Here is a 26,287-nt window from a genome sequence, read left to right as displayed (position 1 = left end):
TCAAAAGCTCATTTCTTATTGAAAAATGAAAGTTTATGACTTATGTGTTTAAAATAAGAATATTATTATTTATGTAATGGCAGACTTTCCCTCTAGACCTATACCTATGTACTTACAATACCTTACTAAAAATATCTACTCATATATTATACCATTGTCTATCGAATCCATTCCCCTTAAAAGCAAAGTTTAATTTGCTTCTAGAGAAAGTTGTGTTAACTTGACCTTTCTGCTTTACTTCACCACCTTGACCCCTTGCCATACTTTGATTCTGCCCCTTGATCATATCAAACCATGGGAAAATGTTTTTCTTTAAAATTAGGTTTTCACCTATGGAAGCTCAAGGTGGAACCCAGCCACACGATTGTTACCAGAAGGTGGTTATAAATCTAGTTTCTGTTTGATCAAAAAGTTGATGAAGTTATAAAATTCAGCTCAGAAGAATGATCCATTTTTCATAGTTCTCTGTTGAGGAACTTACTGAACTTTAGTCCTCCTGTGCTTTGTAGATCTGCAAAGATGACACATCTGAGCCCCACGTATTACTACTGTTGAGTGGCCATGAATTGCTCTATTGATTACTCAAAGATGGATTCATTCATTGAACTAATTATTCCTGGACATCTCCTCATTGAGCCAGAGGAACTTGGAAAAGTCCAGAAATTCTGTCTCTACATGTTGATGGATGATGATAAACCAACTGTAGATATTAAGGTAGAGATTTATAGTATTGAAAGAAATGAGGTCTTCTGGACTTGTATTTCAGAATTATTTTCTAAGCAGGTTCAAATGTCTCCTCAGCTACTTGTTACTTATAGTGCAGGACGCTCACTGTTTCCAGTATTGACCTACAAAATACTAATATGCATAAAATTCCCATTTATCTCTAGGAATGAGAACTTTTCATTAACTAAATATTTTGATTAACTGATAATTGGTTGAAGATTACCAATTTCATGCAGAATCATGAAAATAGTAATCATTATTTGTAGATGCAAAATATGCAATATTATAGTTTTCAGATCATCACTATAATGTGTATACACACACACACATATATACACACACATATGCACACTTATATATGCACGCCTATATTTACACACTTATATATACTTTTATACTTTTGGAAGTAGAAGTGATTTTGGACTCTTTTAACCTAGCTCTTGTATTCTACAATGAAAGAAACTAGAACCTAGAGAGACGAAATAATTTCTGTGGGGTTGGCTAGCCACATCCCGCCATGGTGACATTGAATTTTTTTGTGAAGTTAATCTTTGTTATTTAACAAACGTGAGGCTTTGCTGATGGTTTTCCCAGAATGTCCATGGTCCTTAGTGAGGGTGAACAGTGGGTTAGAAGTATGGGGGATATACAGAAGGCACTCAAGAGATGTCGTTTACTGGTAACTGGTAGAAGAGTAGGAAGCCGCAGGATGGAGGGCTTCCTCACACGTTCTGAGAGCTAGACTGCAGACCAGCAGATTCATTCCAGGATTGCAATACCTGTTGGTTGTTCAGGTATGCTCAGCCAAAGGAAATGCAACATTTTTCCCTGGGGGGAAAAAAAAACGGTGAAGGTCTATGTGCCACCACATTTTGCTAACCCATTCATCCTGAACTAGATCTTTCTTTTAAAATATCCCCAAATATCAAAGTGAAAAAAAAAAAAAGAATTTACAGGGGACCAGAATACACTGGAAATGCTCTCTCCCATTCAAGTTTTCATTGACTCTAACTAAAACTGTTCTAAAAAATAGTCCATTAAAGGCGGGTGGGGCAAAGAGGCAACTGCATTCCCTTCTCAATGATATTTTAATTAAGTGGAATTTTCTTAACAGAAAATTTGGGGAAGAGAGGCATGCTATTGATGATCAGTTGTTCTGAAGCAAACACGATCTCTGTGTGAAACAAAATACAGATGAGACGATGTTTTAAAGGAATCACATTAAGACATTAAGAAAAAGTTAAAATTTCTTTTGCAAAGGGAAGTGTGTATTAGCCAAATTTTAACATCATTGGCCAAATTTTTATTAGCTTAATCTTTAAAATGCAGAAGTTTCTCAAAGCTGACTCTTATCCTACGTGGTGTTTGGTTTAGCGAGAATAAATTTCAATTCTCTTCTCAAATACAGATTTTGATGGGGAGGGAGCTGTGGAATCTTGGGTTTAGATAGTTGAAAAAAAAAAAGGAGAGAGAGAAAGGTAAAACCTGGGAGGCTTTGGGCACTGAAAACGTTTCTGGTTTTATAATTTGACTCACATTGAGGTGGTAATTTCTAGAATCAAGTTCCATTGTCAGGTCATAGGATTTTATATTCTTGTTCAATAATTTTTAAACTTTATTAAGATGCAGTCTAATATTTCTCTTCTTCTTTTCAAAATAAAGGAACTTGAATCAAATTGAATAGACATAAAAATATTTTCTTAACTTCTGTCCTCACTTGGGATAAATGACCAGAGCTAAGTGATTTACTTCAGTCTTCATTTTTATATAAGAAACAAAGAATAATTTGAGCCCTGGTTTGAAAAATTAGAGCTAAATACAGGCATTTTCCTTTTGTTTTGGAACCATTAATGAATTAACAAAAGATCATTGTGGTTACAATAGTTGGTTCTTGGAAATTAAAGATTCTTGTCAAATTATTGAATTTAAGACTTGTAATAAACTATACCAACTACTTCCACTTAAGTGGGTATTATATATCTCACAGGCCAAAGTAAAGAATAATTAACATACTATGTGGTAGTGACTTAATTAGGGATTGACAAACTATGGATTGAATCTGGCCCATTGCTTGTTTCTATAAATAAAGTTTTATTGTAACACAGACACACCATTTGTTTATGTATTACCTGTGGCAACTCTTCTGCTTCAACAGCAAAATCAAGTACTTTCCATAGAGATTACATGGCACACAAAACCGTAAATATATACTCTCTGGCCCTTTAAGAAAAAGTTTGCCTTCCCTGGATTTGGATGATTAAAAAAAATGATTCTAAGTACACTCCTTTCTAAAAAGTCATTCTGCCTTAAATCTTTGAAGACACTAGAATATCATCTCCATGAGGATATTTCAACAAAATTAGGGATATCCTGAAAAAAGTTAGTATATTTCTTTAAATACACATTTTATCCTATCTGAAAGAATTCTAATTTTTTTTTTGTTTTGGTTTATATTTCCTAGGACTTTGACATTTTTAAGACATTATTACAACAGATTGTTTTTGTTTTTTTAAGAGTTCCATGTATGAGACTAATGAAAAGAAATTGAAACAGTGCTCAACTCTAGATGACTTGAGTAGGATTTCCACCAGTCATGAACACTCCTGGGTGTTATCTACATACCTCGAACCCTAGCCCCATTATTTTGGCCCCCTGGGTATACTGCTATTTTCTGATGTTAAGAATGCAACACTATCTGTATAGAACTGCAGCCTTCTGTGGGATTCAAGATGGCTGACAAGCTGTTCTTTATGTGGTACATCATTTACTACAGCACTAACCACCTCACCCCAACATTTCCTCTCCAAGAGGGCCATGAGCTCCTGGAGGAGAGGGACCACACTAATATCATTTTCCTGTGTGCCAGCCTTTGGCACCATTTGATATACAAAATGGAAATTGTTATCTAAAAGTATGTTTTTGGAATCTTCCTTCTCTGCCCAAGCTCAATAGTTACAGTTTAATATATAGAGACTATTTGTTAATAGCACTTTTTAAAGCATTACATATTTATAGATTGTCTAATACGTATTAAAATAAGTGTTCTGTCAAATCTGTCATCAAAGATGACATTTTTGAGAGTGTTGGGAGTCTCTGAGTAGTTTGACTACAAGATAGACTAGAGTCATGTCCGGGCAAATTAGGACAGATGGTCACATAATTTTTATAGATTTAAAAATTGCAGTATTTCCCTAACTATACCACTTTTGATCACTAAAGAACTCCTTGTCATAAGATAGACCTTGAAGGTGACCTTGAAGGTGCTAATGAAGTGACCAAAACCCAAAATGGTTTAAAAGTGGAAGAATTTCACATCATCTTGTGCCTGGTGGGAACAACACAATGACCAAGCCTTTTCATTCGCTTTCCTACTTCTACAGTACCTTCTGCTCCTCTCCATCATCAAGAAAAGCAGGTGGCTGTCACTATAGACAATTGTCAATTTAAAAGTGGCGGGGGGCGGAGATGGCAGAAAGAACTGATTTAGGGCTGTGTCAGGATTAGAAAGTGATATCTTGCACAGACCATCTTGTTCATTTTTCTCCCTTTTTAATCACCGTTTTAAAAGTATCATGGGGCATGCATGGATCTTGCAATGAGCTTTACTTATACAGTAAAACTTGAGCACATTTTAAATTATGCAGTTCACTCTATTAAGCCAGGACTTTCCAGTCCACCCAAAGTTTCCAGTAAAGTTCTGTTTGACCTTTGTATAAAGACCACCTTTACTAGGTGACTTATTTTTGCTGCCCTCTTGGGTGGTCGAATGAGGCAGATTTCCCTGTTGAACAACATACAACCTTCTTTTTTGCCAACTGAACATTACACTGGGATGTGGCTTGGAGGAGCAGTTTCTCAATACTATAAACAACTGCTTTCTTGGAACGGCTTGTTGCTGAAGCATAGAGGTTACTCTTGGATTCGCCTTGAGTAGCATATGAATTGGTTAAGGAAGTAAGTGTGGCCGATCCACCAAATTACAGCGACCGTAATATAACTAAGTTCAGTATCCTCCCTGGAGGCTTTAAGAAGTATTATTATGACACCAACCATAAAGAAGAGGAATTTTTAAAGCCAGAAAATTCACGAGAAGCAGTATTTGAGGAAATATTTCAAAAGTTAAAGAAGAAATCAGCAGAAAGATATAAAGGTTGTTCAAGTATAAAACCTGGTTCAAATACAGTAGCTTGTTATACGTGATCTTGAGTACTATTGAGTCACTCTCTCTCATAAAAGTAGGGCATCTTGGGGTTAAAGATGCTGTTGGAAATAAGATGAGGGAGAAAGGAGGGTTAAAGATACACTGGAAATATTGAAAATAAAGTATAAGTTAAAATTGTCTTTATTAAAAATTATTGGGCAGACATTCATCCTCCACTTATTCAATTAAATTGTACTTTTAAAAAATTTCTGGTAACAACTTAGACTATTAAGTCATAATCCAATAAAGATGATTAAAAGTTTACTAAAGACATAGCCAACTCTGTGTGGAACTAGGGGAAACCCAGCTCAGCGTAAGACCACAGCATTCTTAGCAGACAGCATGTGCAATTGCCAGAGCTTTCTGATAGGACCTCAACCTTGGCTTAACAGGCACAGGAACAAAAACGTCTTGAGAACATATAGGAAAGCAAAAGGATCTAAAAGAAAGATATTTAACCCATATTTTGTTCTAATCATTGCCATTCAAGGTATCGTACTTTTTTTTTCAATTAGTTACATATGACAGAAAAAAGCATTTTGATTCACTGACAAGATACTGTACTTTTTATCATGGGCAAAGATAAATCCATGACAGATTGGCCTAAAATAACTTACCAAGTCTCCAGTTCAAGGGTGATTTATGTTTTGTTAGTATGCCACAGGTTTGTCACTGGGATTGCTATTGTCAGCGAGTCTGCTGCTCCTTAGTTATAATTTCATAATGTAGCAGGTAATCCTGCTGATGTTTATCTGCTAGGCATCAGCCGTTCATGCAGTAACTCCCAGGATATCCTAACAACATTCTCTTTGTGTGCACTGTCCAGAAACTGCATTGCAATAAACACTGCTTTTATATAAAGAAAGTACACTGGGGTAGAGGAGAAGGACATCCATTCGATGTCAAGTAAGAACCCACAGATGGATCTGGCCCAACACATCAAGAGCTGAATGTAGCACTTGGCAAGTTCGTCTTTTATACAGCCATTCCTGCACATCCCTTGGGTTTAAAATACACATTTAATACATGAAGCTTCGTGCCTCCTTGCTCAAGTTCCAGGACCCTCATGGAGGTGACATCAATCTCTTACAAATAGGAAGCAAGAAAGCTTATTAGATGTGCTTATAGTTCATGGAGGCTGGTGTGGGAAAGGGAACCCAACAGCTTACAATTCTTTGGTTCTGTAAGGAGCTTCCCTGGATGAAGTGGGGGCTTCTGTGTCTTCACTCCTCATACAGTCAATTGCATCACACACTCCCACGCCCCTGCCCCCTTCACCAAAGTTATTTGGTCTAGTGTAGAAGTTAGAAGTGTCTGTGACTTTTTGACAACTTTTTGCTATTGGCTAAATTTGATAGCTTACACTCTTTGACTTGATAGGGATGATGACTCACCTTTGTGAAGCCCCACAACATTTCAGGGTCTTCAGGAGGTATGCTTCATTTAATCTTTGTAATGATCCTGTAATCTAAATATGATTAACCCTGTTTTATAAATAAAGAAATTTTTGTTTGGTAAAGTTAAGTAATCTTCCCAGTGATATATATTAACTAGAAGAACCAGGATTAAAATTGGGCCATGAAGCTCCCCTGGTGCAAGCATCTAGATGGATGGATGTGAGCATTCATTTCTGTCTGACTACAAAACTCAGGCATGACTTATTCGCAAACTATCCAAAATCCAGTCTATGAACACATTTGAAGAAATTTTGCTCCAGAATCAGCTCTGATGTCCAATTCTTCTGTGAACATTACATAATAAACTACTGCAAAGTTAGACATAGACCATGGTCCTGCTTCGGGCAGCCTCTGTTCCCAAGCGTGGATCAACTTTGGAACAAGCTATTGCTGAAGCTGAAAAAGAAGCTATGCACCATGTGGCCTTGAGCTGCAATGTGAATTGCAAAGGAAGTTAGTATGGCTTGCTAGAAGGGCCCCAGCTTGGTGCTGGGTGACAGGGTGACCTTCTGTAGAATTAATTGGATATTCTTTTTTTTTTTGAAGTTCCAGGCAGCCAACATGTGAAATGCATAATTGATGCAAGTCTTGGGGAAAACCTTCACCTGTGCTGAGATAAGGTTTTTCCCATCCTGGATGAATGAGATTTTTTCTGTTTCTGCCAAAGTAAACTAAGGATCTGTGTACTAGAACTTATGCAAAAAGGCTGCATTTTCTAATGCAAATCTGAAGAAACCTGAAGTTCTTTTCTTCCTTTTTCTTGTTGATTTCATACTCCGAATGACATGTGTCATGAGGAGCTTGTTAAATGTCACAGAAACTGTGTAAATTGGTAGACATCAGTGAATTCTACTAGATGAAACAGTCACAGGATAGGGAAAATGAGGAAATGTTTCATCTAAGAGGTAATATGCAAGAATGGGAGGGTCGAGGATTCATTGTCATACACACAGAACTCATCAGTTCTTCTGTGTCTCAGATTCTGCCTAAATTATAATTGCTTGTAAATTGGATCTCCATGAAGATCATAGGCATTTTATGTGTATCAAGTGAGAGTACCAGCAACCATAACTATAAGTCTCATTGGAATGCTCATTTCTTCAACAAGTTTGGTGCATTATAAATGTCATCTAGGGCCCATAGAATGTCTCTAGGTAGATATCATTTGGAACTTGCTTTAGACACTGTACTCATTTCAGTGACAGATAAATACCTTCCCAAGAATGTGGGCTGCAATAAAATTTCTTTTAAAAATCTTTTCATAAATTGCTGGATTAGACCATACCATGGTCTCCATCCATTGGGGATTAAAATACACCTGCACAAAGGTGATTTACAAAGATAATTTGACTTCAGAGAGCTTTTATTAACATATTTTATTTTGCACAGAAGGTGTTCTTTATAACAAACAGGAAACTTCACTAAGATAATCCAAAGTTTGAGCAGTGGAAAGGCACATAGATGATGTCGTACATTATAAATATTTTTTGTACTGGCTAGTTTATTTCTAAGGAAATTATGGGAATGACATCATAATGATGACTGACTTTTATTAGTGTTTTTGCTCTGAAACTCTAGACAAGTAGTTATAAAGAAAACAAATTGTCTAGTTTATCCCTTAATACTTTACTTGATGTTTTCTAGTGACACTAATCATGGGAAGTAATTCCAGGATTACTATTCTACATTAGGACTCTTTTGCACATTTATTATTATTATTAATAATAATAATAATAATGGGTGGCAAGTGCAAATTTTCTTAAAACTCAGAATAGAAATAATTACCTTTAATTTTTGTTCAAATTACTGCTTGGATTCATCTATAACTTGAAAAAAAATTCTAGACTAATAGTTTGTAGATCACTGCTGGATACTATTAGAGCAAAGCATTTCATAACTTACATATTTTAGCAATGTGCTTGTTCTACTAATACCAAGGGAAAGCCATTAACATTCTATTTTTACTGCAGCCCTCCTCTAATACTTTTTCTAGATAAATGCTTTTAATAATTTATTTGATAAAATGATGCTTTAAAAGAGAAGAGCATAAAGATATACATAATGCATAAAATAGAACTATCAATCTTATAGCCTTTTAATCATACATGCAATTAATATTTGAATGTTGAGAGGTGTAAGTCTGTGTTCAAAGAATAAGGCAATTTGGTTTCCACTGGAGATTCCTTCTTTAGGGAAGACTGGCAGGTATAGTCAACTCAAAAAGTATAGTAGTGCTTCATGGAAAGTGCTAGAAGGAAAAGTGAAAGGCAGGCTGATCTCTGGAGGCAGGGAGGACCTGGAGGACAATTGGAATGGGATCTTTAAAGATCCATAAGTTCTTCCAAAGAAATTAAGGGGGAACAGTCCTTCAAGCAGAGGGGATAACCAAACACAAAGGAGTCCCAGTGTGAAAGCTGAGGAGCATCAAAGGTGACTGTAGCTGGAAAGGCAAGGGCTTGAGCGGGAGGGGCAGAAGTCAAGGCTGAAGAGAGAGACTAACAGCACAAGGAGAAGACTTAGGTTTACCGAAAAGTTATTGGGGCTTATTTTATAGGTGATGAGGGTCAAAGTTTTGTTCTTTTTTTTTTTAAGGAGGTAAATGAAAATGATTGCTTTTCTTTTCTCCCCCCCCCCCCCCCGCTTTTTTTTAACAAATCTGTGTAAAGGATGGAACAATGTCTTATGAGGTATGGTTCAATAGAAACAAGAATTAAAAGAACAAAGAAGAAAAACCTCTCACCCAGACCCCATCTGTGATTTAAAAAAAAATCTCCATTCAGATTTATACCAAGAAATCACTTGATTCAAAGAAAACCCGGCTTTATCTGTGTTTTAACCAGTTCTACAGTAACAGAAGTCAAAGTCGCTCTGGTGTTAATGGGGCAGTTCTCACTCAGGTGACTTTTCTGCTTCTACACTTTTCATCAGTGATGGGTAGTAGTTTTCAAAATAATGTTTCCCTGTATATTTTCAGGTCCCCCAGATATTCTTGCAAGTGTCTGTAATAGTCTACCTTTTATCAGAACAAAGGAGAGATTGACAGTTTTCCGATAGAAAAGAATGACTTCCTTTATTATTTTTACAGTGATAAATCGTGGGTTTCCAGCTGGCTTCGTAACATTCACATCAACATAGTCTTGCACTTTAAAGTGTAAGAAAAATCCTTAAATGGTTTTCTATCAATCATATTAATTTTGATAGGTGATTTCTCATTTCTTGAGTCCCTAATTCTTGCTATCCAGGCTTATGGAAGCAACAGAAAGGTCTCTATACTTTGTATCTGCAAGTATTTAAGAATTATTGGAACAAGGCAGCTTGTTTATATTGTGTCTGTAATTAGGCTGATGAACTGTTGCTTTTGGAATTTTGTTTGTTTAACCATTTGATGATTCTTGAACTACCTATGTAAGTTTTTGCTTAATGTATTTGTCTATTTTTTTTTACAAAATATATAAATACAGCTATATTTAGGTTCACTTATATCATTAAGCAAGTCTATGCAAACTTAGATTTCATGTATAAGAAGAGAGATGCCTTTTTAAATTAGTTCAAATAATTCCAGCCATCCAGTAAAATAAGCACTTTACTGCAAACGCCATATATGAGAAGGCTAAGTTCTCTTAGCAATGTCCCTTCTAACACCCTCATCCTAAAATCACTTGATCATCCAGGTCATCAAATAAGGGGAAATGCATTTTATCCAGTTATAGTTTTCCATTAGAAGCCATCAAAATGGGGGGCGGGAACAGTTTTCCTGGGAGGAATAATGGAATTATCATTATTATGATCATTATCCATGAGGAGGAAAAGAGCTGATTGGTGAGCAGTAACTAGGGGCCAACACAGTACTTGTGACTTTAAATTTTACTTTCTGTATTTCTCACACTTAAAGAGCTCCTTGTGAAGTAGAAGTTATAAGCCTCTACAACAGAAAACAAACAAACAAACAACCCCTGAAGGTCAGGAGTGTTCAATTATTTCCCCAAAGTCAAACAGCCTATAAGTCATAAAGCAAAGATTCAAACCCCATAGTCACGTGACAGAACCCATATTCTCTCCACTGTATTTACATGTGTCCTCAGATACCTAAAGTTTTCCACAATCAGAGAGCAAGGTGGGAAAGTGTAGATATTTTTGTGTCTCCCCTTACATTCCTCTTTTTCCAAAGAATCACACCCAGTATTCGGGAAGCACATCCTTGGGAGACCCTGATCTTTCTCTCCCTAAGACTCTGTCTTCCCTTCCTAGCTCCTTCTCACCCTTGAAGTCTCAACTTGAATGTACATCTTCAGGGAAGCCTTCCTTGACCCTCCTGAATTTAAATTATGTACCCCCAATTGTCTTTCCAGGAACACCTATTCTTTTCTTGTATAGTCCTGTCCAAAGTTAAGTTATGCATTTTTTGTAGCTGTACTTCTTTAAAGTTTTTTTTTTTTTTCTCAAGTAGAACATATAGCCCAGTCCCTGGCATCTGGTAATGATAGCTGACTCATATTGAGCACCAACAGCGTACCAGGGCCGATCCACTGTCTTCCCATGACCTGCCTCACAACAACCTATGAAGTAGGAAAGTGATAAAAATGAGGCACTGAGGCATTAAGCAATGTCCCAAAGTTAGAAGCTAGCAAGTAGGGAAGCCAGGTGGCAAAATTTAGTGGGCTCAACCCCCAAGTCCATGCTCTTCAATACTGTGCTATGAACAAGTAGGAATTTGGTGCACAAAGACACAGAAGCAACTATATTTGCCCCCCAGGGATTGAGTGAAGGGCTGGGACCTGATAGCAAGCACCATACAGTGAGCAAGGATGAACGTTAATACCATCGTAGATGTTGAGGAGAGTGGGTGCTGGCAGTTAGGAAGTGGAATGGCTGTAAATACTTCACTTGCCCTGTGATTTCTAATAGGAACTTGTCTCTGCAGGGTGACTCTGAGAATGAGAATGGGAAGCGTTAATTTTGCCCAAATCACTACAAGTCATTATGAATATGCTAGAAAACACTGTCCTGTTTTTCACTGTTTGACTCTTCCCTCAGCTAATGAAGAACATGGTCTTATGCATATTGAATATCAGAAGTTCCTCAAAGTTCGGCCTTTTAGGCTAAAATCTTATCGTCCCTAAATAGTTAAAGTAAAATCTCTATCATATCAAGAGTTACAGGGAACAGAGCCTCTTTCCATTAAAAACTGTCCGACTGGCAAAATATCCATGGAAAAGGTGAACAGCTGGACGCTGTCTTTAAAATACAACCTTGTGTGCCTAGGGAAGGTAATGTGTATTCTTCAAAGGTTTTCTTTTTGAAACATTAAAAAAATCCAAGTTCTCCTTTTAGTCCTCTGTGAGTCCTGATCTGATTTTATAATCATTTTACTATATCTAACCTGGACTTTATCCAGATCTTTCCGCTACCTGTAACATGTTGTTCCCACACTTATTCCTTTTTAATGGAACAGCATTGCACTTTTCTTGATGATAGAAAACAGGAAAGTGCAAAACTGTATATTTTAAATAATTATATAATGTATTATGAAAGACACATTTATTCAAAAATATATAATCTCTTTTATTCAGAATTAATCTAAATATATAAACTATCAAAAATCAACCAGAGTTGCTTAATTCATATAACTGAGGTATATGAATATGTTAGTTTTCTAAATATTGATTTTGTAATTAATGATTTTTGGAATAAGAATGATTTCTTAATGTAAAAATGAATGATGATTTCTTAGTCTTTTAGTGTTGCTGTGTTGCTAGAATTCTGTGTTTGATCATTTTGTAAAATATTGCTTAATGAAAATATCAAAGATTTGAAGAATTTGATTTTGCTACTTTGGTAAATTGCAAGTTTAATTGACATATAAATCATGTTAATACAAACTTGACTCAGAAATAATTTTAAAAGTACCATAATTTTAAGCGACCTTGAAGTTCCAGCAATCTATTGCATAACTTTTCAAAAGAAGTCACATGAAGGAAACCTCATATTTCCTTAAATTTATTAGTGCTCCTTGGTGGTCTAAACTGCTGCTTTTTTTTTTTCAAGGTTCCTTTTCAAAGCAATAATCTTACTTAATTGCTTAATGTTTGCTCTCATATAAGTCAATTTGAGTTCTTATTTAGAGTAACAATGGGAAATATATAATAGCCAAGAGTAGTGAAGCATGACTAGGAAACTCAAGTATACAGTGTTATATTTCTGTATAATGATGTGAAGATAATGCTTTTAGCTGCATGACCACCATATTAGCCACACATCATAAAAAAAGAAAAAATCTTTACAAAAGCATGAGGTCAAATTCATTAAAAACAATTTTGTACCCTTTGCTATATTTAAGTATTCATCATTAATATTGCAATTTTTTCTTTTATTGAAAGGGCCCTGAATCGCCCATTTTCAAATCACCCCAATTCAAAAGTGGTTTTCCAAACTACAAAAATGCAAATCGCACACACACACACAAAAAAAATTACAAAGGAAGCATACTTTATATTCCCAAGTTTAATGTTTAAAACAAAATAGTCAGATCTTAGGCTTCAGAAATTTTAATTTCAGGGTGGTCAATGAGCTGGAGTGTGGTTCAGTGGTAGATCTCTTGTCTAGCATGTGCAAAGCTCTGGGTTCAATCCCCAACACACCCACACACACACACCCCACACACAAATTAAAAAGTTAAGATGGTAAATGAAATCAGTAAAGCCCATTCTATTTCATTAGTTTTCAATAGGAAAATCTAATATTCCAAATAATCCCATAAAATTAACTGTGTAGTCTTTGTGTATAAAAGCATTATTAATAAAGTATGAACAATTCTTTTTGTCTTTATTATAAACCAAGTCATTCTAAGAAAGACATTTCCAAGTTGCAAGAAAATAGAAAGACATGTAGTTCTTACCCATGAAATAAAATAAATCATAATGGGGTCTGAAGAAATGAATGTATTTTCTAAATTGCATTTCTTGTCTCAAAGTAATTATTCACTTTCCTAAAATGGTTTACCCCCCATATTTTTCAAAAACATATTTTTTAACTACTTATACTTGATGAATTGTCTTAAGAAGAATCCTTAAGAGACGGAAGAAAAATTGAATTGCTCTCATCACATCAAATAATGTTTCCTTAATTCTCTAACATCATCTAATCTTTGAGAGTATGTACTATTTTTAATAGATGTGCATACTTTCCTAGACTCCATGAAGAGTCTTTTACTCATCTTTGGTGTATAATTGAATATCTGAATTTGAATCTAAATTCAGTATCATCTTTTATTTTCATAAATGCATTAAATTAGTTAACATTACTTTAAAGTGATTTTATTTTCCATTATCAAAAATGCAATTTTTCTATCATAAATATTGGAAGAGCATTTTATGTAGAATTTGGTTGAGGGAAATAATATGGTTTACCATAAGTATTATTAATGTGGAGTGAATTTATTTCTCCCATCCTTTGTTTACTAAATAAATTGCTTTATGCTTAACTTTAGAGTATAATGACAGTGTTTGGTTTTTAACTGATGCTCTAAAAAAAAAAAAAAAAGCTACATTGCTACAATGATCAAGTATGTGTGTTTCAACATTAGAATAAGGTATGTTACTTTAAGCCTTGCAAATCATTAATAAACTACTGGTAATACACACCACCTAAATCTGCTGAGAAGACACACAGAGATCTTTATCAAAAGTATGTGGTGAGTGTCCTGCTAAATATAAGTAGAAATATGCCTTTCCATGCCTGCAATTTTCTGAAGTCCAAAAGTTCTTTGGATGGCAGGGAGCAAAAAAATACTTCTTCTACATAGTGTGAAAGCATTTCTTGTCAGATTTAAATGCAGAGCTTCACATTCTTTACTTCCAAACCACATTCCCTTCTCAGCATCTTACTATTTTATGAGGCAGTTGAATGTGAAGATGGTCCTCTCCTCTCTGAGCACCACTGTAGCTCAATCTTCAATTGAAGTAGCACTTTAGAGCTCATAAAATGATTTTACGTTCATTATCTTCCTTGACTATTTGAGCAATGCTAGGGAACGGAGCCAAAGAGTTTTCCTTTGCATCTGCCCCCTGTTAAATAACCAGGCACGTTCCATGAAAGGATCTTTGCGTGTTTGGCCTGATTTGGCCTGAGTTAGTGGGGTGAAGGTGAAAAGAGGGTGCACTATTTATCTGCATGTTATATCTAAAAATCCAATAAGAAATACGTTTTCTTTTATGTTTGGAATGACTTGTTTAATTATTTTAAACGCAAAAAAAAAAAAAATTGTGAAACCTGGGAAGAATTAAGTTTTGTTACAGGAGCATCAAGGATACAGCACAGTGATAAGAGAGAGAGATGGGGTCTGAAAGAGGTCGCAGTCTTCTACCAGGGTTTCATGGGCTTGGAGACCCCACTGTGCACAGCTCTCTAGAACTCTGCCATCAATGCCATCGACTTGCCAAATTCAGATGAGCATTTGAGAGTACTTACACAAATCAGGACTTATTTTTCTCTCAGTCCATTGACCAGCGCAACATTTCCTGAAAAACATAAATTAACCTTTGTCTTAAAATAACTGATACATATGCTTCATTAGATCCCACGTAAGTTAAAATAACTGAGTCATTTTAGTTGCAATAACATAACAACTATCAGTTAAAGTGTTAAGATAAAAGCTTCACTTTTTTTTTTTTCCCCTATAGAACTTCAGAAACTTGAGCCTGTTTGAAAATTTCCTCAGTTCATTACCATGAGTGTTGGCCAGGGAATACTGCCCATCCTTCATGTGTTTATTTCTTCACTTAGGAAATGTATCAGGGAGCGGTGTAACATAATGGTTTTGGGTGTTCGTCCTCCAATCACAGTCAGTCCCCTTCTTGTGCATTTTGTAAAATTCCTTAGTCCCTTTGTGCCTACATTCCCTTATCCAGAAAATAAGGATAATAATAAAATAGTATTCAATTCTAGAGTTGTTATAAAGTTGTTATAAAGTTTAAACTAACATTTGCAAAATTCTGAGTATAGTCTCTGACACATAGTGAGGGTTCAATGCATGCCACTATTTTGACAAGTCTCCCACTTACTATAGTAAGTAAGGTACTATATTTAGACAGTTTCTAGAACTTTACTATCTAGTAGAGAATTGCTCTATTCCTAATTAACGTATCTGACATTTTGTTGTATCAACTGTTAACAATATAATTACCCAATATTTCACTCTTTTACAGTTTAGCTTAGAAATGAAAAATAAGAAAAATAATAATTATTATAATAAATATAAGTAACGTAATTTATAATTATAACAACGTAATTATAAATAGCAAATTATATTATAAATATAATAATTATTATTTTTCTTATTATTCATTTCTAAGCCAAACTGTAAAAGAGTGGAATATTGGGTAACTACATTGTTAATATTATTGTTATTAGCAGTACTAGTATTTTGGTGCTGGCATTGGAAACCAGGGCCTTGTACCTGCTAAGCACAGGCTCTACCGCTGAGCTACATATCCAGGCCAGAAATGCATGCCTTTAAAAACTTAAGGTGGACCAAATATTAAATAGGTTGTGTGAGAAGAGTTTGGGGAAGTTACAGAACTTTGAAATTATCATTTTTGTCGATTTTCTACTCTCATGCATATTCTTGTAGTTTTTGATTAATTTATTTTAATTTAGCTTAAAGGGCACAAAATAAAAATCTTTGCTTTCCCTAAACATCACCAACATTCTGCAAATTTTTCTTCTTCAAAAAAAATGCTTAATGCCAAGACTTTGTTTTTAAGAAGAGTTTATGCTTTTTGTAGGCTTATAATTTTATTATTCTATTATTTCAAACAGATATTTCACACAGTTTGATTTTACTGAAGCATTTCATCCTTTAGAGAAGATGTTTTGGTAAACTGGACTTCAGGATACCACATAATACCACAGATATCATTAACATGTGACATGGTTGAACTAAATCATCCCTGGTGTTCAAAACATCCCTCTGACATTGTGTTGGATTCTTAGGCACAAATATTAAAGGTTCTACAGCAGCTGACTGTTACCTGGGCAAATAAAAAGTACCAAATCTACACACCATAATGTATTAAATTTCCTAATAGGTGAAAGGCTTAGGGGGTAATGTAAACATAATAAATTTTGTTTGACAAGTACAAATTTTGTATGACATAAATCATATGTATAAGTACAGATGATACTGTGTCAATAATCATTTTAAGTATATAAGTGGGTATTTTATATATATATATATATATATATATATGTGTGTGTGTGTGTGTGTGTATATATATATATTCTCCCATAGGCTAGAGATTTGAAAAGAACTTTAGTATATGGAATAAGAAAGAGCTGAAAAGCTGGAATTTTCTCTTTTTCTTATTTATATATAACAGTAGAATGCATTACAACTCTTATTACATATCTAGAGCTCAATTTTTCATATCTCTGGTTGTATACATAGTATACTCACACCAATTCGTGTCTTCATACTTTGGATAATAATGATTATCACATTCAACCATCATTAATTACCCCATGTCTACTCCCTTCCCCTCCTACCCCTCTGCCCTATCTAGAATTCATCTATTCCTCCCATCCTCCCCCTCCCTATCCCACTATGAATCAGCTTCCTTATATCAAAGAAAACATTTGGCGTTTGATTTTTGGGGATTGGCTAACTTCACTTAGCATTATCTTCTCTAACTCCAACCATATACCTGCAAATGCCATGATTTTATTCTCTTTTATTGCTGAGTAATATTCCATTGTGTGTATATGCCACATTTTTTTTATCCATTCTTCTATTCAAAGGCATCTAGATTGCTTCCACAGTTTAGCTATTGTGAATTGTGCTGCTATAAACATTGATGTGGCTGTGTCCCTGTAGTATGCTGTTTTTAAGTCCTTTGGATATAGACCGAGGAGAGGAATTGCCGGGTCAAATGGTGGTTTTCTAAGAAATCTCCATACTGCTTTCCATATTGGCTGCACCAATTTGCAGTCCCACCAAAGCTGGAATTTTCTAGAAAATAATCCCTTCTAATATGTTCACTCTGAATAGGCCATAACGTAAGGATCATGTGATTGATTATTTTCTATTTGTCTGAAAAGAGCCGGGAAGAGAATTGTTGAGGAAAGATATTGCCACTTTCAGTAGCTGGTTTCCATGTGGAATAGCTTTTAGTCTCCATTTGTACTTTCTTATCTATCTTTGTGTTTGATACCTCCAGAAGATATGATATATACAATCCTGGACACAGAGGAGACATGGACCATTGCTATTTTATACTAGAAATCATGTACCCCATGTGACACTTGTGAAAGTTCAGAATCACTGGTGTCTTCTAGCAGCTCTATGACTTCATTTGAAGCAAGACACATTATCTTTGTCAGGCAAGTGGGTTGAGGGTGACCTTGTGTCCCACTAGCATTTGATAACTCCACATACTTTCTTGGAGACCTGGAAGAATGGATAAATATGATTAAGCGGAAGAGGCAAGTGGAGTCTCCCCAGTGGTTCAGTTGCGGTAAGTTAAAGACTTGCCCAAAAGAAAAAGTAAATTTGGAAAAGTGGATGGAGTTTTAAAGGAAAAAAGGAAAAATAGCTAGAAGTGATAAGTCTCCAATATGTTGTGACTGGTTTCATCCTCAGAGAACAGTGAAGGTAATAAGAAAATCCAAGAAAGTAAATATCAAAAAAATGACACAAGATATGTAGTGTTTCCCAAAATCAAATTTAGAAAAGTAATTCATGGCTGGAGTATGATTTGTATGAGTGGAAGACGACTTAACAAATGATTCCAAGTATCCTTTGACTTTATCTTCTTTGGTACCAGTAGACTTCATTGTGTTCTTCTCCCTGGAAAGAAGGATGGGTCAGGAAACCTTGCAGGTTCTTTCTGGGGTGTTTTCTAACAGCAAATGAAAACTGGCTTTTTGTTTGCTTCCTTGTTTTGTTTTGTTCTCTGCCACACCACTGGGTGTTCAGCGGTCCAGTTCCCGTCTCACACTGTCTGGACCTAGCCCAGACCACCCAGATTAAGGGTTCAGTCCCTCAAGACGATGCCTATTTTGAAGGCCAGCCACAAATGGCATGCTCAGGTTACCCATAATCCTGCCCAAATGACTATAAATTTGGTGTTCCTTGACCCCCACTTGGGGCTCCATAATTCACTAGAGTGACTCATGGAGCACAGGAGAGCACTTTATTTACCCTCATTGGTTTATTACAGCTCAGAACAGCCAAATGGAAGAAATGCATAGAGCAGGACGCTGGGGTGAGGGGGGTTTGCATGGATTTCCTGTGCTTTCTCTGGATCCACCAGTTTCTCTCAACCCCTTTGTTTAGGGGTGTTTTGGAGGGCTCATTAGGTGGATGTGATTGATTAGATGACTGGCCATTGGTGTTGGAACCCAACCTCCGTCTCCTCCCCCAAGGTGAGAGAGTCAATTTTCCAATCACATGGAACATTCCTCTGGCTACCAGCCCCCACCATGAATCTGTCTAGAAGCCCACCCAATAGTTACCTCATTAGCATAAATTCAGGTGTCTTAAAGGGGCTCCTTAAGATTAAAAGAAGATATTCCTATCACTCAGTATTCCTGTCTAGGGTGCTAGGTTTGCTGCCTCCATTCAGCAAAGAATTGAAGACCAGGACACAGAGAGCAAGCAAGAACCAGGAAAGGGTCTCAGAGCTGAGAAGCTGGCGGGAGAGTTTGGGCTTGTTCTTTTTACCATCTCTGCAAGTTCTTCTTTCTATCTCCTCCACTGTCCACATGATCCTCACTATTATGGGTTGGTGCCCTCTCTGTGTCCATGCGTCTGTTTTAGTTTTTCTATTGGATCCTCCACTTAGGAGCACGAGTGTAGAAGTGTCTCTCTGATTGGGTCTCCCCGATGTGTGTCCCCGAGCAGGAAGTTGACCTCATCAGAAGACCCTCTGTGCTCCTTTGATCTGGCCCTGCCCCTGAGCCCCTCACTCACCATCTTGCCTCAGCTGCCTAGGCCCTTCTGTATCTCCCTCATCAGGAAATCCTAAGAGTTTGAGGGGCTTTGTGCCAGGGCTGAGACCAAACATATTTTATATCATTCTGTAGAACCAAATTTTGTATTCTTTCCCATACGTTGAAGCAGGGTCCTTGAGAGTTTGACTCTTCGAAGGTCAAGTTTGGCTTTTTGAACTATAGAAAATCAATCCTTTGCAGTCTTTTCCAGGAATTAGAAGAAATCAGTACCCTACAGTGTGTTCAGAAAATGAGCAAAAGAGAAGTAGTAGTATGAGCTTAGAATGGAGAGATTGTCAATCACTAGGTTCAAGTGGTTTTCTCACATGTGATTACCTTCCTGTGTCTTGCATGCTCTTGCAGTGAACAGGTGAGTTTGCCCTTGAGTATAAGTGTCACGTGCCCACTTCTTACCAAGTGACCTCTTCCTCCTCCTGAATTCTAGAGGGTGCTTTCAGTGCATTCTGAAGAGCAGTGGATATTCTTTCCATCCTGACAAGATAAAGAGCCTGTAGTGTCAGAGCGCTTAGGTTTCTCTAGCTCCCGATAGACTTGCAGATGATGTTCATCAGGTAAAAGAACAAGCCAAAACTCTCCCACCAGGTGCTTACAGGCAGCCATGGCCCAAAAGACTTAGGTTATAAATGCTTAGGGTCATTTATCAACAACAGATTAAAATCTCCATGTGGTATGCAGAATAATGTCCCTCCCGAAAGATGTCCTTGTTCTAATCCCTAAAACCAGCAAGTATATTACCTTAGAAGATAAAGGGGAATTAAGTTTGCAGTGGAATTAAGAATGGTAAACAGCACATAGGGAAATTATCTGGGTGGGCTCAATGTAGTCATATTTCTAAAATTTTTTAATTGATTTTTTTAGTTATACATGACAGTAGACTATATTTTGACATATCATACACACATGGAGTATAACTTCCCATTCCTGTGGTTGTCCGTGATGGGGAGTTTCATTGCTCATGTATTCATTTATGAACAAAGTCCCATTTATCCTACCATCTTTCCCATTCCCATTTCCCATTTCTTCTTCTGTGAAGTGTCTGTTCAGTTCTTTTGCCCATTTATCAATTGGGTTGTTTGTTTTCTTGGTGTTAAGTTTTTTGAGTTCTTCATATATCCTGGAGATTAATGCTGTATCTGAGATGCAGGAGGCAAAGATTTTCTCCCATTTTGTAGGCTCTCTCTTCCTGTTCTCAGTTGTCTCCTTTGCTGTCAGTGTAATCACAATTCTTGAAAGAGAGGCAGAGCAGGTCAGGGTGATCTGATATGAGAAAGACTTAACGTACCATTTCTGGCTTTGAAGAAGGAGGGAAGACACTGACCACGGAAAGAGGTAGCTTCTATTAACTGGAAACAGAAAGAAAGTGGGTCATCCCCTGAATCCTCTAGAAAGGAACTCAGCTTCTACTAGCATTTATTTTAGCCAGTTAGACCCATAGTGAACTCATCTAACCTATGAACCAACATAACTGTGTTGTTTCAAGCCACAAACTTTGTGGTACTCTTTTGCAACCAGAGAAAATGAAAAGTTGTGCTGCAATCATGTATGATGAATCAAAATGCATTGTGCTGCCATATATACCTAATTAAAATAAATTAATACTTAATAAAAAAGAAAAAGAAAAAAAAGTTCCAAGTTCAGAGAAAGCAAAAGGCTTGCACCAGGAGGCACCCATGTTGGTGTCCAAGTTGGCTTTTCCCTTTCTGATGTGGACCAGTGAAACCTAGGCAAATGAATGACATGACGGTTAAGAAAGTTAAAACCTTCCTCACAGAAAAGGTTTATACTTTTGGAGATACTTTGTTCTTATGCTAATTCCTAGAAATTTCTTCAATATTAAGGGAACAACAGTTTTACTAAAGATCACTCTGCCTATGCATGTGCTTAGGCCCTGCATAGAAAGTAAATGAGAAGATGGTCTTACTATTTGTAGAAACCCTGCAGAATCTTCACATAATTTAACTTCCATGTAACCAACCATTTCCTTTTTTTTTTTTAACTAAGTTTTAGGGTAGAGAAAATGAAGTACTAATACACAAATTAATCTTTGGTTAAAAACTCCCCAGAGTATATATTTTCTTTAATATTTGTTTTTTGTCCAAGCACATTGTTAATAGTATAGCACAGCACAGTTTAATCTCTAAAAAAAAAAATCAGCATCATACAGCATCATAAAGATTTATGGTGGAAACAAAACACCTGAATACTATGTTTTGTTATCTACTTCCATGTATAAGCTTGAGGACAGAGATTTATTCTAATTGGTTGTCTTATCCCTAGTGCCACGAATGCACGCCTGACCCTTAGTAGGTGTGCCATAAATATATGTTGAATAAATGTTAAACAACAAAAGTTTTGACAAGGTGGTAATAAAGTAACTTGTTGATCATAACATGCATTATTTCCTTTTTATTGCTTTCTCAATACTGTTGGGCCATTTAGCAGACTATGAGGGGCCTTGGCCAAGGAGGCTTAAGTTATACATGCTTAGGATCCTCTTTTAAAGACAGGTTGAAATAACCACATGGTAGGCAGAGTAATGTCCCTATTGTCCTAACTCCTAGAACCTGCAAATATCTTACCCTAGAAGGCAAAGGGAATGAAGGCTGCAGTGAAATTAAGGCAGAACTTGAAACCAGCCAGTCGTTTGCCAAGGTCACTAAGGGAAACTATGTGAAAATGAGTAAGGCCGCTTGCAGCGTCAGTGAGGTGCCACCCACTCCTGAATGCCACCAAGTCAGCTTTCCCTGAAAAAGAATAAGGCATCTGTAAGAAAAACCAGAAATCAGAAGGAATGAACTTTCACTGTATTGAAAGTATGAAGGGAATGTTTTATTTTAAAAAAAATAATAATATCATTAATGCAAGACTAATACCCCACAGTTTTTCTCAAAAAAAAGAATAAAAATAATGTTCTCTGTTATAATCCTTTTATGATTGCCTCTCTTTTTCAGATATTTCATATTATTCAAAGAGAAGTAACATTCTTAGTTGATTGGTAACATTCTTAGTTGATCTGCAGACACAGATCTGGTGTATTTATACTGAAGTCATCAATGATTCAGACCTCAAGTCCTCTTTGTTTTGGGTAGTTATCTCTTTGCTGTGGACCCCATAAAGTTGCTCCCAGGAGTCAGCTGTCAACTAGAACCATAGACTGTGAGCTGCTTACTAAGAGTGCCTCAGAAGGGTTTATGATTTACTCTGAAACATGCGTCAATCTCAAGGTTCCAAAGTGCATCAGGACAGGATTTCCAAATCATTTCACAATCCAGTTTTGAGCAGTTATTTGGGTTTGGTGTGGGCTGTCCAGAGTTGATGGAGTGTTTGGAGAACTGAGCAATGGGGAGCGTCACAGTGCTGTGGGATACTTGGGTCAGGCTCCAGTCATGAGTTTAAAGTACCATTTACAAATTACTTGTGGTCTGATTGACTTCCAGTGAAGTTCTAGAAGTGTTGTCTTTACATTCCTATAAATAACACACGCACTCAGAATGTTTTGTGTCCAGAAGGAAGTCCAATGTACAATGTGAATTTTTGGAAAAAATCACTACTTTTCACATGGGTAAAGATCACCATTTTGGACATTCGTTAACAGTACTGAGAAATATAATGTTAGAAATCAATGGTTGGGTTTTTTTTTTGTTTGTTTGTTTGTTTTTTGTTTGTTTGTTTGTTTGTTTTGAAATGTCTGGCTCCCAGACCACAAATCTTCCATTTACCATTCTTTTAATAACGTGTTTTTCTCCCTTTTTAGCCAGATTGACTCAAATAATCATTAGAGGCTCACTGTCCCCAGTTGCTCCCCAGAATCTGTTCATTAACTTGACACTTCTGGATGGAATGCATGATTTTGAGTCCATAAATTCTGAGCCCTAAAGCCACCCATCATGAGCGGAAAGGATGGGAAGGAGTCAGGAGTCCGTGACATTGGCACAAGGGTTTGAATCGTTCTTACTGATTCGCCTCTAAAGCTGTTTTTAGATTTTGAAACAGCAAAGAGAAGGGAGCCTTTGAGCTCGGGGCTCAGACCAACGAAACAAAGCAGTGAACACAATTAGCTGCGAGAGAGGGAACTAAGGTAATTGGAAGGAGGAACAGGAGCCCGGAGATCCTGTCTGCTGGCCAGTCCTGGCTCTAGGGGCCAGGGTTCAGGCTCTCAGGCTGGGACGATGTCCTGTTAGATACTTGAGTTGGAGTAACCTTGGAGCGCCTGGGGCCTGAAATGTCTGGGGTGTCACTAATGATATGGGCTCTAATTGACCTTGGTCAAAAGTAACCCTCGATGTCTAATCAACATGTTTCTCCATATAGACCTTGAAAAATGATCCAGAACACAAAGATAGATTTGCATTTAAGAGTTAAGTCATGATTATTTGAAATAATACGCTTTTTTTCTTTTTTTAAAAATTTTATTGATTAATTCTAATTTGTTATGTATGACAGCAGAATGCATTTCAATTCATAGTACACATATGGAGCACAATTTCTCATGTCTCTGGTGGTACACAATAGAGTCACACCATTTGTGTTTTCAGACATGGACTTAGGGTAATGTCTCCATCTCACTCCACTGTCTTTCCTACCCCCACGCCCCCTCCCTTTTCCTCCCTCCCCTTTGCCCTATCTAAAGATCCTCTATTGTTTCCATGCTCCCCCTGCATCCTCATGAAGGATCAGCATCCTCATATCAGAAAAAACATTTGGCATTTGGTTTTTTGGGATTAGCATAATACTTTCCAACTCCATCCATTTACCTGCAAATGCCATGATTTTATGTTCATTTTTTAATGCTGAGTAATATTCCATTGTGTATATACACCACATTTTCTTTATCTATTCATCTGTTGAAGGGCACCTAGGTTGATTCCATAGTTTAGCTATTGTGCATTGTGCTGCTATAAACATTGATGTGGCTGTGTCACTATAGTATGCTGTTTTTAAGAAATAGACAACTCAACTCTGAAGACTAATTCAAGTGAAAGGTGAGCCTATCAATACTTTAATCTCCTAGCACAGCAGAAAAATACCCAACCTTCCTAATCTCTAAACATTTTGGAGCCCTGTTATACAATTTTAAAAGGTGGTTTTTGAGATACTTTCTGGGATATTTGCATAATATGTTAATTTTTCATCCATATGGTCATGAAAGTGAGTTTTTCTTTGAAATGACTTAAGTGTAGTCAAGTTTCTGAACCAATCAGATTACTCATTTACACTTGGAAGGAGACTAAAACTATGAGATCATATATGATAATCAATCCAATATTAATCCTATCAGCTGAAAAATTCAGAATTATTGATAGTTTTCAACTTGTGTCTTTGATTTATTTTTCTGTCATTCACTTGTCTCGTTTTGTTTCCCTGCTTGACACTTTTATAATGTCGGTGGTGGCCCCAAATTCATTCAAGTGATCGGCATCTTTCTAAAGTGAACAATTGTCTACCGTCCCTTGTAGGTGCGTTTAAAATCTCATTTCCGTCTGTTCTCCTGCAGTGCGTTGCTTATACATTCCTAATTCCTGAAAAGCAACAAGCACCATTTTAAAGCATGTCACTATCCAGTTTAAATTGTCTGTCTGATGATTTGATTAAAGCTACAAAGAACTCCTTGAAACTAAAGCTTCTTAGAATGAACACAAATGTTAGTGAGGCAAGCTTGCCGCACTTACCCTGCACTCAGGGATTTCAAGAGAAGTATATTCAGGAGAGAAATCAATCACAAACTAAATCCCACCCCTGGGCCTCCTTATACAATCCGTCAAGAAGCTTTAAGTATGGATGGGCTTCTGTATGATTGAATCAGCTATCCATCCCAGCTTCCAAAGTCTCCTAAGAAAGTCAGGAGATATGTATTAACAAAGATATAAAAAGAAAAACCAGCCACATCAACATTAAAACCACCATCACAAGATAATCCAAAACACAGGGGCTCATTCATAAATCATCAGTGTCATCCTAGAAACTAAAATTACACATGATACTGAGATGTCAAAACATTTAACTTTGATGACCTTGAATAATAATTTGGTAGTTCTTGGGTATTTCCAACCGCTTTACTATTTATACCCTCTCAAAGTCTGGATGCTCAGCTTGAGATGGTACCTCAGTTTTCTGCCGTAGGGAAGGTTATAATGTTTAATGGAAAAAATAAGGTGATGTGTTATGGGCATCGGAGCGTTCAGTTTCTGTGACGTGTTTTTCACCGTGGTGGGTAACTCATCAGACTGCAGAGAAAAACGTTCACCGGTTTACCAGAAAACAACAGTTAAGTCTCTGATCTAGATAATTTTAGATGCTTTGATTTCACTGTAGAAATTCCTAGACTACTTGTGGGATAAAGCAAATGCTTTTGACCATATTGAATTTCATCAAGCTAAATTAGCAGAAAATAAAGATAAAATGCCTTTCTATTTAAGAACATGATAATGTTTTAATTGTCATCGCATTTGGCCTGCCTAATGTATACAGTCCTTGACATTCATATAATAACAAAAGAAAGTTGTTTGGAATTTTTCTTTTATTTCCTAGTGTCCGCTTTCCTTTCTGCTATTTCTCCCATCCCTACCCCAGCCCTGGCCTTTAGCTCTCCTCCCACTTCCTCATCCTTCTTTAAAGAAAGCATTGTGCAAGAAGAGAGTAAAAAGACCTCATTTCTATATAGATAGGCCAAGGCTGCGGCTGCCTGTTACCTAGCTATGATGAATAGACCACCATCCTTGTGACAACTGATATAGATGCCTCGGGGTGAAACAGGGGTTTACATATTACACAAGCAATTTAACTGTTTTCTAAACATATTGCCAAGACAGTGGGAGTTGGCAGCCCACACTGTGTTTTAGGTTTGGGAGACTTGGATTAGAAGTGACTGTTGATTAGGAACCTTTTATTTGTCTTC

At 36.6% G+C, this 26,287-nt stretch overlaps 1 protein-coding gene across 2 annotated transcripts in view; it reads left to right on the top strand.

Moving 5' to 3' along the window:
* Hhip (hedgehog interacting protein) overlaps positions 1 to 26,287 on the top strand; it is a 97,047-nt gene that overhangs the window by 32,614 nt on the left and 38,146 nt on the right. The window lies entirely within an intron of this gene.

The sequence above is a fragment of the Ictidomys tridecemlineatus genome, chromosome 9 (assembly GCF_052094955.1).
Source record: "Ictidomys tridecemlineatus isolate mIctTri1 chromosome 9, mIctTri1.hap1, whole genome shotgun sequence".
Lineage (NCBI taxonomy): Eukaryota > Metazoa > Chordata > Mammalia > Rodentia > Sciuridae > Ictidomys > Ictidomys tridecemlineatus.
This window is presented reverse-complemented; position numbering and strand designations above follow the sequence as displayed.